This window comes from Drosophila yakuba, chromosome X (genome assembly GCF_016746365.2).
Source record: "Drosophila yakuba strain Tai18E2 chromosome X, Prin_Dyak_Tai18E2_2.1, whole genome shotgun sequence".
Lineage (NCBI taxonomy): Eukaryota > Metazoa > Arthropoda > Insecta > Diptera > Drosophilidae > Drosophila > Drosophila yakuba.
Genome location: NC_052526.2, coordinates 5,009,310 through 5,025,905, shown reverse-complemented (window position 1 = coordinate 5,025,905; position 16,596 = coordinate 5,009,310). Strand labels below are relative to the sequence as shown.

The following is a 16,596-nucleotide window of genomic DNA, read 5'->3' as shown; positions in this document are numbered from 1 at the left end:
TTAATTAATTATAGGTATAAATGTAAAACAATACTGTTTTAGATTCGCTTTCATTCACAAGAAAGTCACTCAAATTTGAGTTTCACTTTAGCATGTCGCTTATTCGAAGCTCGGGTTTTCCGCTTTTGCGCTCAAGTTAGCTTTCGGCTCGCAAACGAAGCCGCTTTGTTTACAAATATTTTTTGCTCCTTTGGGAATTTGCATGCGCGCCTGTTGCGTTCTTTTCGATTTCGGTAGGAACACTGAAAAGGAGTTAAAAAAGTTAACTACGTATTCCGTATGGAATAAGACAATATAATTAATAAAAAAATACTCTTTAAAGCATGGTTTGTTTTAAACAAATATTTAATTTAATAATAAAAATTTTACATTTTAAGTCAAACATATTTTAGCAATATATGTTCATATCTCAAAGTATTTTATATTGTTTGAACAAGTTGAAAATCTCGTTCCATGATTGTACTAATAATAATAATTATATATATAAATAATACAATTTGTACTCATTATTTTTTCATACTCATATTTCATATTAGAAAATAATAGTATAAAAGTTAAGAAATATGCTGAGTGTCTTTCGTAGGCGGCAACGCTCCATAACACTCAACTCGAGTCACATCCTTCGGGTCCTTCGGCTCAATCTTCGTCATGTGTTTTGGTTTTGCGCCCACTTGCGACTGTTTCGATTTGGATGGCGCGTAGTTCGCTGGCGAATGTCCTGACCGACGGTTGTGTGGCGGACTGGAAAGGACCCAACGGAATAGGGCTACGGATAGCATTTCAATCCGGGCAAATCCAAGTTCAAGATTGTAATGTTTTTTTAAAAAATGTCTTAGCAGTTCACAAATTTTCTTGATTTTTTTTTATGTGCTATAAGAAATAAACCAAAATGTATCCCTAAAATATAAACAAGCAAAGGGTAACCAAATACTTAAACAAGTTTCAAGTGAAAGCAAAAACCATCTGTGCCCAAGTTTTTCGAAGTGTTTTCCGGGCATTCCTTTTTTTAAGTTTACCACTGTTCAACGATTTCGAGGCATCAAATCAGGTGAGTTGCTACTGGATGCGGAAATTGAGTCAAGAAGCCGGTAATTGAATTAAAACCAAGTTCAAAAGTGAGACTTTTTTGCAAAAGCAACGTTTAATTGGACTTGGGATTCTTGCACACTTTCCCTTTTCCCTCTAATAAACCTTTACATCCGGAGACATTTTAAATTCAATAGTCCAGCGGCTTTTGATTGATGAGACCCAAAATAAGGGAAAGAAATACTAAAAACAATAAGAGTACAGGTCAGAATGGAATGCCAGATTTAAAGGGATTTCCGAGTCGTTACCATATAGTTATTAAATCGTAATCAAGTTAACAAATTGGTAATTTATGTGCAGTAACTTTCAAAAAGGTCAAATGTATAGAATAGCATTTATATTGCTGGCCACTAGAAAACTCACTGTAATGACTTAGCCACGGGAATTAATGCAATTGTTTTCGTGACACTATTGCGCTCGCCACTTTGCCTGCGAATTAAGTATCCCTTTGCTGAGGGCGCGGTCAGTGCATCCGTTTAAACCGAAACCAAATCCAAATCAAAATCAAAATCCAGGTGATATCTGGCTTCAGCACGCGATGCGCCACATGCGACATGCATTTAATTTCAATTTCAGTTGGCCGCCCAATTTACACATTTAACGTGTGTAATTTGCAGCTATATTTAATTGGCCTAATTAGGTGCGACATGGCCGTGAATCGTGGGTGAAATTGGGGGCCTTGAGCTGGAGGTACAGAATGCATGGGCGGTAGCCATTAAGTGTTTGGTTAAGGACCTAACTCAAAGCAAACGGCAGTCGCGTCAATTCAAGTGAAATCAACTGTAATAATTGCGCACTTCAACTGTCTCCCCTTAAGAAATTTGTTTAATTGCACTGAAAAACTCTTTAATCACAAAAGCGAAGAGGTTTTACAAAATATTTGCGGTATGGTAGTAAATCCTATAAATATTTAAATATATCAATATATACACGGACTTGAGAAAATACAAATAGATTTAACTCCGAAGGAGAAAAAGAATAAATTATTACATTTATTTTACAAATTGATTATACTTACATGGGAACATTGATATGGTATCGTTTGGAGCTCTTTTTTGCCACTCGACCAACCTTGGCAACCAAAAAATTCTGAAAAATCTGAGAGGCCTAGGGGAAGAGATTTCTTTGGCTGGATTCCTTTTAAAGCAGAAAAAGAATGGTGCAAAAAGTTTTTCATAATATTTTAACAAGAATTTAACGCTGCAGGCAAGGACAAGGCACACAAGTCCTGAAGTCCTGCAGAGCCCTCTCAGCATCCTTAGCCCACCATCTTCACCCCCTCATCTCCTAGCAAACATTGTCCAAGCGACCAAGATGTGGCATTAAAAATGAAAAAGCAACTCAAAATTCTCTGTCTCGCAAATGGGAACGCAGTAAAAATACCAAAACGCGTAGTCACAAGGGTTTGGGTGGGTGCTGGCAAAAAAAGCTAAGGAAAAGCGATGCCTCATCCTTATATGTAACTGAAACCTTTGGAATTTTGCTCCATTTTTTTTTTTTTTTTTTTTTTTTGTGTTTTGTCTGGGTTCCGGGGTCCAGGCCTCGGCTCATCTGAGGCATGCAAAATGAACCATAAAGTGCAGTCAGTCAAGTTTTTTTGAAGCCTTGCCCAACCCCCTCTCTGCACCGCCCCCTCAACTGATAAGCACTTGACTAGAAAGCTTTGACCACTTCTTTGCCCCCTCTCCCCCCTAGAACCCCACCACACCAAATGCGTGGCCCCTCTACTCTAAAAAGCGAATATAAACCCGAAGAGCCCGGCGACGGGTTCATAAAGTCGGACTCATATCTTTCCCCTTTCGGAGAGGGACTCGCAAATGGCCCCTCTGTGCGGGAAAATATTTCGAAATTTTGTGCCCTTTGAGGTGCAATTTTCCTAGATAGGAAAAGACACATTTTCATTCTCTACCGAGGACATTGGCAAATTGGTACGTAAAAGGTTGAATGGCGTGCAGTTTCTGGGTAATTAGGAACCATTCGAAATTCCAAAGATTTTCCCAACGGAATTTATAACTAAAATAAGAAACTATAAATTTCCTGATATATATTTTCACAATGCTATGAGCGACTTTAAAATAGTTGAATTGATTACCTACAATAACCCATCTTTAATATGGTAAAACATAAGAGACTCAGAGGTCCCAATAAATATAGAAGATAATTTTAAAGAAAAACCTAGCAAAATTTATTTAAATTGTCCCCTTTTAATTGGCAGTCACCACTGCAAGAGGACTCCGAAAATCCTCACTTGTTTTCCGGACTAATCAGTTGATTCCGGCAGTAATAATAATGTTTGCCATAAAGCTTAGGAATTACACCTCAGACAAATGCAAATGTTATTGTGCTGTCTGGGATCCCAAGTTCTCATTTTTCCACCCAGCTTATCCAGCTGCCCCGCCCACTTTTCCACACACTTTACCGCCCATCTAACCACTCATAAGCTTACTTTACACACACACACGAAGACCAAAAGGACAGGGGCGAAACAAGATAAACACGTTTACAAATTTTACTGAAGCTTTTCCGCCGAGGAAAAATCGGAGGGCTAAAAAAAACGACAGAGAGACATACGCGAGTATCATGAAAAATGTATAAAAGCGCAGCCAGTGGCTTTCCACAGCCTCTGTTCTTTTTTTGTTCGTTTTCCTTTTGCACGGTGTGTAAATTTAATTGATTGACATCACTTAAGCGTAAGGACAAAACAAAAAAAATAAGAGAACAACAAGATGAAAAACAAGGACGAGAGCATGTAAGCAAATGATTTGTGAACTGCCTGCCAAGCAAAAATGATAATCGAAAAAAATAACACACATCTTAATTTGTTTTAAATGCAAATGTTTGTCAAAAACGAAAACGTTTTTGTTGACTATCGTTTCGCCGACGGATTTCGCCACTTAAACCGGGATTAGTTGCCACTTCAGAAGTTAAGAGTCTGCGAAAAGAGGCCGTTTTCATGGAAAATTCATTATAACAAATTCAATTCATTGGCGGATTTTGCGGTTGGTTTTGGAAAATTATATTAACTTTGGGAAAATTACGTAAAATTCCACGAAATATAAAACATTTCCATACTCGAAGTACAGAAAGGAAATATTTCTTATGGAAGGCCCCTTAAAATATGATACTATTTTAATATCTTGCTTATGAACATCATGTATTAGACAGTCTTGTTTACAGAATGCCTTTAAGTATCCGCAATCAACTTGACATAGGTAATTTCAGCAAAATAGTTTGAGGCAATGCCTTTTGGCAGCCCCTGAAAGCCAGTGGTTTTCCACGGAAATAGTTCACTGGGTCCTTGGGCTCCTGGGCGACTGTCTACAAATATGAAATGTCAAAAGGAACAGGCGCTTTTCAAGAACGCCTTCCTCACAATAAGCTAATTAAGTTAAATTCGCGTTGTCGCTGGAACATCGGGCGTCATCCCGGCTGTTCATCTGGGTTATCAAGATGAAAGCAGGCGGCGTTTTGCGTTTCCAAGAAAGTAAATGGAATCGAGGGGAATCCGGGGCCCCGGAGTTACTTTGAAGTACATGTACATATATATCCACTCCACACATCTCTGCTTTTGGTGTTTCTGGCGATTCTGGTGTTTCTAGTGCTCCTGATGCTCTGTGGCTGTGGGCGATTGCTGCTGCATGCTAATCGAGTGGGATTCCGAAGTGCCTCGGCACTCGTAAATAATTGATTAATAAATTACAAACTGTTTCGCCTCGGCAATCGTCTCACACATGCCATAATTAAGGCCTAATGCCATATACACAAGTATGCCCGCTGGATGAAAGGGAAAGTTGTTGGCTTCACTGCATATTTACAATGCAAATTCTGTAGCTTATTTACATTATTCGAAATAATTTGTTTGGCAACATAATAACAAACCCAGTCATTTCTGCGCAGCTCCAAGTTAAAATAATAAATTAATTAATTACCCAATGTTATGCCTTTTACAATGCAACCAAGTTATCCCAAAATATTGATATATCTACTCGCAATATACATATAACTAATATGCATTATCAATGGTATTCTTCTGCAATCAAATTCAAATTCAATACGAGTCTAGTTCATTTTAATGCCAAAAAACATTCCAATTAGCTGCAATTCATTCTAGTCCGAACACAATCTAGGTGCCACTCAGTTGCCATTTCCCACTTACCACTCACTTTTCATCCAACCATGCCATGAATTTCCCGGCACTGGGGACCCGAAAATGTAGTTGGTTCTCGGCTGTTTCTGTCTGTTTGCCCAATGCGAAATTGCGCACATTCATTTCCGGAATTCTAAGAATTTTCGGTGGCCAGTGTCCATTGAGAAATCTGTTGAGCTGGGGAACACGGGAAACTGGGGAAAGCTGTGATTCTGGATACTTGAAAGCCGGATAGCTGGCGACCAAAACTCACACCCGGACTGATAACCCAAAAGCACGACGACAAAATTTGAGAATGATGACGGGGAATCGAGGAATTCCGGGGGACAGCAGGAAATCCATGATGTGTAGTTAGCCACTTGGGGACTTAATGAACTTTGCGGCTTTTCTTGGCCTGTTCACTTTGGTGGAAAGGTCGAGAGCGAGTTCCTCACCGCAAATCGATGCATCTGAAAACTTGCATTCTTAACAATCAATCAAAAAAATGGGTTTTATCTAAAAAGGTATTCAAAGTGGTAACTCGTCCACCAAAATTTCAATATTTACAATCAATATTTACAAGTTATCAATTATTGTGCTCCTAATTACCTATACTAACCAACCAAATCACTTTTTGACCGACTATGTTAAAATAATTTTTGGCCAAATTTTCGCATTTTTTGAAAGGGGTAACATCATCAAAAATTGCAAAAAATGTGAAAAAAAACACAGTTTTAAACACAGTTCGATTGGAAATTTAATTACGAACTCAACGAGGTATGACATTCCATATTTGGACCAATATTTCGAATGTTCTGATCAAAATACTGATATTTATAACGCAGAAAAACAAATTTCGGAAAAATTCAAAAATTATCATCAAAAAATTAATTTTTTTTCTGAAAACACAGTGATTGGGAATTTAATTACGAATTCCATATTTGGACCACTATTTCGAATGCTGTTATCAAAAAACTGATTTTTATTTACGCAAAAAAAACAAAAATCGATTTTCGCCAAAATTTAATATGTTTATATATGAATAACTTAATTTTATTTTAATCATTAAATATGTAGGTTTATTAATTAAATATGTTTTAAGAATAAATATGTAGCCTGCATCAACGCACACGTGAACACAAAAATATAATTTAATAAACTACCTCCTAAGTGTGGAACATTCCTGGCCAGGTCCATGATGCACTGCATCCAGAATGACGACGGATACCCAAATAGCCTCTGGAACCACTATTACACACACCGACACACAAACTAGTACTACTTTTCCTATCACATCATAACTTCCGGTCAACAGATTTATGGGCTGTCAGAGCTGCTATCCCATGATGATTGAGTCAGAACTGATTGGGAATTGTAAGTATTGGTGGACGAAATTTTATTTTACATTACATTAATTACGTAAAATTATGTAAATTAAGTAAATTACAATGTATACAAAATAACTTTTGATATGTTTAATGTTTTGCGTTGAATGTTACCAATGTTACCAATGTTTCAATGTTGCAAATTCATTGTTGCACATTCAATGTAGCAAATTCAATGTTGATTTCTTCCATAAAGGTTTATTTTTATGGATTAACTAACCAATTTTTTTTCATTTTAGTGAAATAAGAACTCAAATTAAAGCACATAAAATAGGAGTTACACAATAGAAATCCAAAAACTTATAAAGTTTGTAAATTAAAAACATAAGACTAACATACAAGTATTTGTGTAGGCAAAATTAAAGGTATTATTACAAATTTCTGGGAATTATTATATATTTGAAAATAACCAAAAGGCACTCAGAGGTTTTTATAAAATATGTGAACTTAATTTAGGCCAAATGCCCTTCACCAACAAATAAACTTAAATTTCATTTTGCGAATGGAAAATTGTAACCAATTGTCACTTTTAAGCTTCAATCCGGTATTCCATTAAACTTAGTTTTCCCACTCACTTAACTTTGTGAAGTGAAACATAATCCAGGCTCAAGTGAGGAATTTGCTATTAGAAGCACCAGCAGCGCCTTTTCATTTTCACAAATATTTTCATTGAAATAAAATTATAATATGAGTTGTTTTGTCATCGTTTTCTTTACGAATACGCCGAATACGAACTTTTGGCATATTCATCGTTATTAAAGGCTCTGAAATGATGCCAACTTTAGGAAACATCGCATTTAAACTACCTCCGGCTATATAATACTATATGCTTATGCTCCTTCTAAAATGCTGATAAAAACTACCCATTACTATTTTAAAGACCTTACCTAAAGCACTTTTAGGTCATAATTTTTCTCTACTTGATGAGCTGCAAATGTGAGGCTAATTTCAAGTTTAATTTGGCAAGCCAGCAGCGCAGTGCGACTTCATCGCACAAGATTATCCACGACTCAAGTTTAATATCGATGTGTTGGTCCTGTTGGCTTGTTAAAATTTATGATCAATGTATGTTGACGCCGGCTTCCGCCTTTCGTCTCCGCACTTCATATTGCGACTAAAAAGTTTTACAACTTTAGCCGAAAATGCCGAAAATTATAATTTTTGTTTGCCACCCAAGTAATAAAACTTTTACGTCCGAAAGTATGCAGTGTGCATGTTACAGTAGTCACTGTCAAACATGTCCTTGTAGGTGTGGGTGTGGGTTCGTGTGAGTGTGTGCGTTCGACGAGTCAAATGTCACAAAGGATTGCTGGTTGCTTGAGCAACAACAAGAGGAGCAAGGGAAAACTAGGGGAAATCCAGGGAATGTGGGGCCAAGTGCTGAACAAAAGAAATGTGAAAATATGCCAGCGGGTTAAGCAGCAGCCGCCTCTTCTTCTCCTGCTGGGCTGGTGGGTTGGTGGGCGTGGTCCTGGCATTAAATTATGAAGTCAACAATGCATGTGTCGTGTATGTTTGTAAATGTGTGCGTGGGCGGTGTGGGCGGTACTGGGCAAAAGTAATTGTGGGCGTGTCTAACAACCAAGAACTTTGCTATTTCGGCTACATTTTTCTGTTCCGCATGGGAGAAAAAACCGAGCTGTATTGCAACATTTTTAAGCAATCTAAAAATAGTCAACTTGAACTTCATTTGAAAACGTTGTTCATACAAAATAATTTTTAATTGTAATAAAATTAAAAAAAAAAACATTTCCATAAAATGGCTAAGCCAAACAGCTGCACTGTTTTTATCCAAACTTAAACGAAACCTTAACTTTGCGGAAAACCCCGCGAATAGTTGAATGCCACGCCCCCGCCCACTCGTTAAGCATAACTCCTGCTTAAATACGAAGTAGTTCCGCCCATAGAGAAGATTAATTTGATTTTATTAATGAAATCATTAGTGGGGCAAAGGTAAGGAAAGGAAACGAAACGAAAAAGTCCTCGAAACTGGGCAGCGGTTGAAGTTAATGTGGCATGTGAATGTTCCTAAGATTCCCCCCTCCAGTAATTTTCCCACCGAATTTTCCGGGCTCCGAGTTTCCTCATTCATTTGGAGGGTTTTGCGTGCCGGTTTTTTGTCATGCCAGGCGGCCATTTCATTCATTTCGGGGGGTCAGACCTTTCGACCCGCATGTGTTGACCACTTAGGACGTAACGGTAAACATTGGCACTACGCGAAATTACGTAAGATAAATATAAGCATTTTTCTTACAGTTAAAACAAAGAGTTTAAATAATACATACGGGCTAAATACATTGTGAAACGATGGGTTTCCGCTTTAGTCAAGAATGTATTCTTGTAATTTTACATTTTATTTCCAAAACACATCTAATTTGTTCTAAGTGCATCGGGGGTCGACCAACGACAACGGATGTGGTCATTCGCACAAATTAAATATTTGCTTACGCTGTTGTAAGTGAAGCGTCATCGCAGGACATCAACGACATGAACGACGAGGACTTTTACTTTCGCCTTCTTTTACTTTCCACCCATGATCACGCCCCCTTCCATTTTCGCTCGTTTATTCTGGTTTGAATTAATTGAAGCAAATTTTGAGTTTTACCTTCAGCACAGGAAAGTCGAGCAAATGAAAACAGATAACATACAGCTGACGTTTCTCCACTTCTCTAACTGCTGCCTTGAGTCCTTTCATGAACCCACTGAAAAGGATTATACTTTGGAGATTTCTTCTTCCAATGGAAAACATTCAAAGTGGCAGTCAATGAATGCCATTCAATACTCAAAGCCGATTTGATCCTGTCAAGCAGCTAGTTTCCGTAAGGAAACGTATAAAAGGATCTTACATTTTCAAAATAGTGGAGTTGACGAAGTCCTTATTGAGTAACTACCAGTGAATTAGCCAATTGATATATAACTCAATGATGAATCTAAAAATATGGCTAACAGATTCAATTAAAACGTACTTATCCTGAAACTGAAATCCCTCTCTTACCGCTATAGACCTTTGCAATTTAACAACATCCCAACCTGTCCATCAAATAAATGAACTCAATTGAGGCGAATTCTATCACTTGTTATCCCATCGCACACTCCAATTCATTCAATTTCCTTTCACTTAGTTTTTTCTCCTTTTTTTCCCGGATTTAGCTGGGTCGATTAAACTTTGATCTAAGCGCTCTCGAACTTTTTTTTTTTTGATACGCTAGAATTTTCTTTGAATTGAGTCTCAGCCTGGCGGCTAAACATTTAAATAGATATTTTCTAGCACTGCCACGCTTTTCTGCCGCTGTCATTGAGTGGACACAAAAACCTCAAGGATTCACCAGGAATTTCCTCGTGCTCTTGTTTTCTGGCTCCTTTGTTGCAGAAGGCTTATAGAGCGAGGCATGTAAATAGATTGGTACGCAATCTTTTGTTGCCTGTTTGCTTGCCCAGTTACCTATAGGCAAACAGATCTATTCTGTATGGTCTGCGGCCCACTGGATGTCAGCCAAGCGCACGTTCATATACATATACATACACATATGTACATACACACATATATCGTCACCCACGCGGATTTCCCACCCATGCGTAACAAATCAAATGTGGCAAAGGCTGCGATATTGAGACGCGTTGAGGCGATAAACGTGCTGGCTAAATGTTAGTCCTTTCCCCAAAAAATAACTAGATGAAGATACCGAAAAACGGTAACGGTAAACGAGCTTTATCTCTGGCCTTCCCCTCCCAAAAATCCCACTCATCCAAGGCTGATTGCTCGATACTTGATATTTGAGGACACACTCGGCGAAAATATAGAGGCCATGAGCGTTTTTCATTTGGAGTTTAGTGCACCTGAAGTCTCTGTTTCTTAAATATTCAATCGAAGCTATTCCGCCGATATCACAAGATCAACATTTTTCGTTGTTTTCGATAACATTGCTACCTTCCCGCTGTATTGTACTCTAAAAAAAAACCAATTAAATACCGATTTTTCCGAGTGCAGAACGCCGCTAAGACAATAACGGATGCTAATGTATTATACGTGTCAATGTGGCCTCGGCTTTTGACTGATATCTGTCTTTAAGAAAAAAAAAATCGGAAGGAAAGAGATGGCCTGTCACTGTCGCTGTCGATTTGTGACAAATAGCAGTCGTCCTTGTCGCCGGAGTCCTTGCACAATGGGAAATGAAATTGCAGGGGCTAAGAAGATGTCACGCCCTCGCACTCACGCCTCTTGGCAAGGGTTCAATGCTATCGATTAATCAAGGTCTATCGATAGCCAGCCGGCGGCACTAGATTGATACCATTTGATGAAAAGACAAATGGGCAGCGCCTCGATTGGATTCTCCAGTGCCATAAATCTAACTAGTCTCGATTTGGCGAATTTGATAGCCATAAGCATGGAATGAGCTGCCAAATAGTAGGGCATATTATTAATTAACATTATTAATAAATAAAAGGTTCAGTAATCACCTATTTCGCGCAATATATCCAACTAATAATCGAAATTATGAACATTGATTATATTGTATTGTTATCACAGGCCTTGGAAGGGGAGAATATGGATTCCCCGTGCAGTTTTGGTTTTTTAAAAATTATTGCCTCACCACGTCCACTGTGCTCACGTACAATTGCTCTCAGGCGAAGGACAGTGTGCCACTCAGTCCTTTTCCTCACCTCTTTCCTACTTAATATGCCTCCTTTTTGCACCCCAGGCCTGTATTTTCCCCTCCCCCCATTGTAAGCCTAAGTAAGAGATAAGCTAGTACATAGACACGTACATAGCCAGGATATGGAGAAATATATGGTCGGGGCCATGATGTATGGATATAGACACCTACGCAGGCAGGCAAACATTTATGGCCTTCCCCTATTTTGCATTATTCTTGTGTTCACATTTAAATTGAATCAGTCCTCCTCTAGAGACTATGCCTGTACAAATGTACATATATGTATATGTTTGCCATTCTGCCGGGCCATAAGCCGTAATGAACCCGTTCTGGATTTAAGTAACACTTTCTTTCTTTTCCCACCCGACCCCACATACGTTTGTATGTTTTGATGCAATTTTCATAAAGTTGTCAAAACTTGGTAGCGCCTTTCATTTGTGTTTATTTTTATGCCAGTTTCCTGCGCACCACTTTTTTGGCACTGCAAAGTTCTTTGGCATATAAAAAGCAAAAGTTTAAACAGTTTGCCAGTTTACAGCTTACTGCTGGCCTTTGGGGCAATCCGAGAAAACGGGTGGCCAAAAAAGACGCATAAAGGGGGAGTACACAAATTTATGTGGCCAACGCCCAAAACGACGGACGCAACAGTTGTTGAAGTCAGGCGCCGAATGTTTGGCCACATCAAGCATACGCACTGTTGTGCGCCCCACTTTCCATTCCCATAGAACGTCAAAAATTAAACGAAGCAATAAATTACGGCGCTGTCAATGTGTGTGTGTGTGTGTGTGTGAGTGTGTGTTGTCTGTGCTTAAATATCCCTTTATATATGCAGATTTCCCGAATCTTTCAGCCGCAGTGTAAAGGGTTATCCGATACCCTGCCATGTGACTTCTGATCTCCGGGTAACTTTGGGTGGATAAGGTTCGATGAGCGGATTGATTTTCTATTCTGTGTTGTGGGAGCCAAAAGTGGACATCAATCATTGGGGTCAGGTTTTGGGCGATTGGTGACTTTAAATTGTTTCAAGTTCTTTAAGGAATTTAGTCGAGTACCCATAGAAATATAGAATGTTTATTATCAGTTTTAAGTTGAATAAAAGTGAGGTGGAAAGATACATTTTTAAAGTTTGTAAGGGCATCCTGCCATCGTTATTTCAATCGAACTATTTTATTCCACAACTATTCACATTCTTTCGAATTCGATTTGCCAGATTTACAACTATTTGGGATTTGGAAACGAAGGGAGCTGCAAACTTCTGATAGTTCTAATAAATGGGTGGGAATGTTCAAGACTTCAGCGTCCTTTGGTCATTTCGTTTAAGGGCTTGGGTTGATAGATTTGAGCTTGTTCAAAGGATTAAGCTTGATGTCATAAATGCTGCGTGCACTGCCATTATTGTTGTACTATTAAACACACCCTCCCTCGCGTTGGTCCTCATTTTGCGCCCGATTTTCCCTGATTCGAAACATAATTCGGCCTTGTTTAATGCGCATATTTATTCCACACTCCCGTTTTGTTGTTTTTTCGGATACTCATTTTTATTTTGTCGTGTATTAAGTTAATTAATGCGAGGCCTAAGCCGTCGCTTCTGCCATTTAGCTCGTCGTCCTTGTTGTCCTTCGTCAAGTCAATCACATGATAACAGCGCCAACAAACATTTATAATGTTTTCCAACTTTATTTCGGGGGCCATTGTGCTGCTTCTTTTTTTGTTTTAATTAATTTTGCGAGGGATTTGTGTGCGGCTTATGAACTTAAAATATTTAACTTCGTTTTCCCTTTTCGACAGCCGCCCAAAAACGAGAAACAGAACAGTGAGGAGCCCAGGATTCATGTAGGAAACAGACAACAAAACTGTCGAACTCAGGTGCTGAGGGTAGTGAACGATTGAAGGCGCCAAAACTCTGAAATATCACTCATACGACATGATGGCAATTAGGGTTTAAATTAAGTTATTTTCTTTTCAACATTCAACAAAGTGCCAAAAAAGCTGACCAATTTGAAAATATATCAGCCATATTAATTTAATATTCTCTTTAGACTCATCTTATAAACGGAAACCAGAAGAGCCGCCGGTTGCAATACTCACTTTTCCGACAAATGGAAGATTATCCGTGGCTTTTCTGCTTTGCATTTCCTTTTAGCTCGCTCTACTCCCCTCTCGTTCACTCTCCTTTCTCCCTCTACCACACGTTCTGTACGTTCCACAACATTCATGGCACCCACACATTGACAGCAAATGTATTCCACATATTAAAATGCTGCCACTCAATGAAGCCAAGAAGAGAGGCGAAAAATATGCAAAAACAAGAGGAATGTCCTGTTCCTTTGGCCAGCGGACACGTTGGTGAAACAATATCAAAATGTAAACAAGTCACGATAAATATCAAATAGGCATACGTCCTGCAATTGACATTATATGTATAAGTTTGTGTGTGTGAGTGGGCGTGCCTGGGAAAATTTTTTCAATTATATTGACAGCGGCAAAAGTTTTTCCCACACGCCGCCTCCTATGCATAAATTTAAAATCACAGAAAAGTTGCCTGCTTTTTTCTTATTTATGCTGTGCTTGCTACAAATGTAAGAAGGGGCGTGCTCCTAATGTGTGAGTATGTGAGTGTTTTTGCTCGTGACATGTGTAAATTTGATGGGCGTGGCAAATGCTTAATTCAATACGCATCAACAAATAATTTATGAATTTTTATTGAAGCTGTCTGTTTTGATGGCGAGTGCGCAGCCAAAAGAAATATGGATCATAAATTATCCATACAAAAAAAATAGAAACGACCCGAAATGCTGCAGTCAGCAAAAGTATATATACCCGTATTTATACAAATGTATCTATGCGTTTTTCACGGATTTTCTCAGAAGTGTCAAGTCCGCTTGTATTATATTAATCCTGACAGGTTTTTGTATCGCCTCTATTACCGTAAGCAAAATACATAAATTATTTCAAGAAAAATGGCGCGAGATTGTGTTGAATCTCTTTAAGATAAGAGTAATCGTAACAGCAAATAAATCAATAAATGAAGCAATATGTTCATCTTTTTTGAGGTATTGTTTTCCAGGATAAAAGGGTAATGGCTTAATTGGCCCAATTCCAAATTTAGATGCAATGCTGTTTCAGTTCAAGGTTAACATTGTGGTGCTATTTTTAATTATCACTTATTGCAACCCTTTCGACCCCATAATAATTTGATATCAATTTCAGCCGGCTAGGCAATGCGGCACACCAAAGTTGGAAAGGGGTTCAACAACATTGTTCACAAATCTCGGCGCATATAAAGCAATCAGAGCAGGGAGGTCAGGGTCAGGAACCCGTAAATCCCGTAAGTCCAAAAGGGCAAAGGCGAGGATTTCTGAGGTCAGGTCGCGCGGCACAGTTGATTAATTCTCCATTTTATTTGGCATTTTTATGAGCCAGTGCAGCCAGGCCCGAATCTTCACTTCGCCGAACGCTCCTGTGCTCTGTGTTTTACCACCTTCTCCCATTTATTCGATTCTCCTTCGGTTTCTGCTTGCTGCTTTCTGCTTTTCAAAATGTTGCGATTCCGTTTGCCCCGGTCTCGGGTTTCGCTTTTCGGCATGTTTTTATGCCACCTATCAAATTTCCACACGCAGCAACAAGGACACTTGCAATAATATTCCTTAGTATATCATGTTTCATCCAAAAAAGAAACGAGTTGAACCAAACTTCTTTACCCTTGGTAAGTAAGTAACCCAAAATTATACTAATGACAGATGCTGAAGGTGTTCAACATATCAGAGAACTTTTTTCTCTCAGTGTCTGGACTTGATTTGGTGGTGTGTAACGAGTGGCCAGAGGTGGGTTACGCTGAGGTGGTTTTTTTTTTGTTGGGCGAAAGCGATATTTTATTTCACCATTAATCGTAAAAATTGTTCGCTTTATTGCTTCGAAAGTGGTTTGCCGTTTGCCGGTTGAACTCATCTTCTACATTTACCCAAGAAACTTAGCATGTGCCTCTTCTATTGTTCTATTTTATTTGTTTTATTTTATTTATTTCGTTTGCAGAATGACAAAAAGCAGCGCGAAACACGTACAGAACACAAAACAAACATCGCCAGGTGTCAGTGGGTAGCTCGGGAGAGGCTCGGCATGCCAAATGCTATGCATAAATCGTTGTATTCCTGTAGGCCGTGTATTCTTGTCCAGGATATTCTATACCGTCTCTGACTTTGACTTTGACTGATGGCTGACAGAAATACGGGCGAGGCGTGAAAGTGAGGCCATTGCATTGCAGCTGGTCCCATTTATATGGCTATATATCATTTATTTTTAACATTCCATACATTCTTCGCACGCATATTAGCAGCCTTTGGGCAAAATCAGGCAAAACAAAATTAAAGCTGTTGCCAAGTAGAAGTCTATACTTTAGGCTCATTTAGCATTTAAATAAAACAGGAAAAACAGGAGGACCATTTTTGTCAATACAATTACAGTATTCTCAATTTAATAAAGCAATAAAAAATAGCAGTTTCGAAACCTGAAAGGATGCAAAATCAATTTCCATAATTACGTACACAATAGTGACCGTAAAAAGTGCAAAATCAGATGTTGGCACGATGTAAATATAAGCTTGCCTCCATTTTCACTGCCCAAAATTGAGGCAACAAATTTATTTATGCATTCAATTAGCATACCATAATGGGGGGCGAAAGGTGTGGCAAGGGGCGTGGCCAGTTGGGACTCGACCGGTGATTGAGAAAATACTTAAAAAAAAACAAACAGCTGGCGCTGAAAAAAGAAAACGGTGCTGCTGCTCTTTTTGCTTTGTTTTCCTTATTTTCCCGCTCCATCAAGACCGCCTCCTAGGAACCTAAACAAATTTCATGGTGAGGTTGAGGTCTTTCTTAGAAACATAGCCCCGCCCCAGACTTGAATTTTTTCCTTATTGAAGTACTTGGCAGCCGCATTTATTACTCATTTACAGACATTTTCGTCTTTGCTCCTTGATTCCTGGTCTTTTTTTTATTTTGCCTTGTGCGCGCTTCACTTTTGTTATTTACTTTGCCTGCGAAACGACCAAAAGTTTCAAATCTTTAAATGAATTTAATATGCATAAAGTATATGAAAAATGTTTCCAGGGTGGCTGTTTTCGGGTTGTTTGGCTGTTTTGCTGTTCGGTTGTCGGATGGGCTGCCATCTTCATCATGGCCCATCATCTTTTGGCGGCGGGTCGCCATATATATGATTTCTGGATTATGTTTATTAATATGCCGATATAATATGCTTTGCATCTCCCCCGCTTTTGCTCAGTGTGTGTGAGTGAGGGCGTGGCAGCTGCTGTATGGCGACGGCCTGGCGGCAGCCACAATTACCGCGA

The 16,596-nt window shown here is 38.8% G+C and overlaps 1 protein-coding gene and 1 long non-coding RNA gene across 3 annotated transcripts in view; one reads left to right on the top strand and one right to left on the bottom strand.

The window, feature by feature from the left end:
- The first annotated feature begins 696 nt into the window (after positions 1–696).
- LOC6524306 (allatostatin-A receptor) overlaps positions 697–16,596 on the top strand; it is a 72,520-nt gene continuing 56,620 nt past the window's right edge. The window contains exon 1 of the mRNA XM_002100129.3: positions 697–1,048. The gene's annotated coding sequence lies outside the window, so the exon portion shown is untranslated. The remainder of the gene's footprint in view (positions 1,049–16,596) is intronic.
- On the bottom strand, positions 5,139–6,588 carry LOC120322167. 2 transcript variants are annotated; one of them, XR_005561992.2, is made up of 3 exons: positions 6,376–6,557; positions 5,487–5,682; positions 5,139–5,427 (listed from the first exon to the last, which is right to left on the bottom strand). It is a non-coding gene; the product is annotated as an uncharacterized LOC120322167 (long non-coding RNA). The 2 variants fall into 2 exon arrangements; XR_005561991.2 differs by having other exon boundaries at positions 5,139–5,682; positions 6,376–6,588.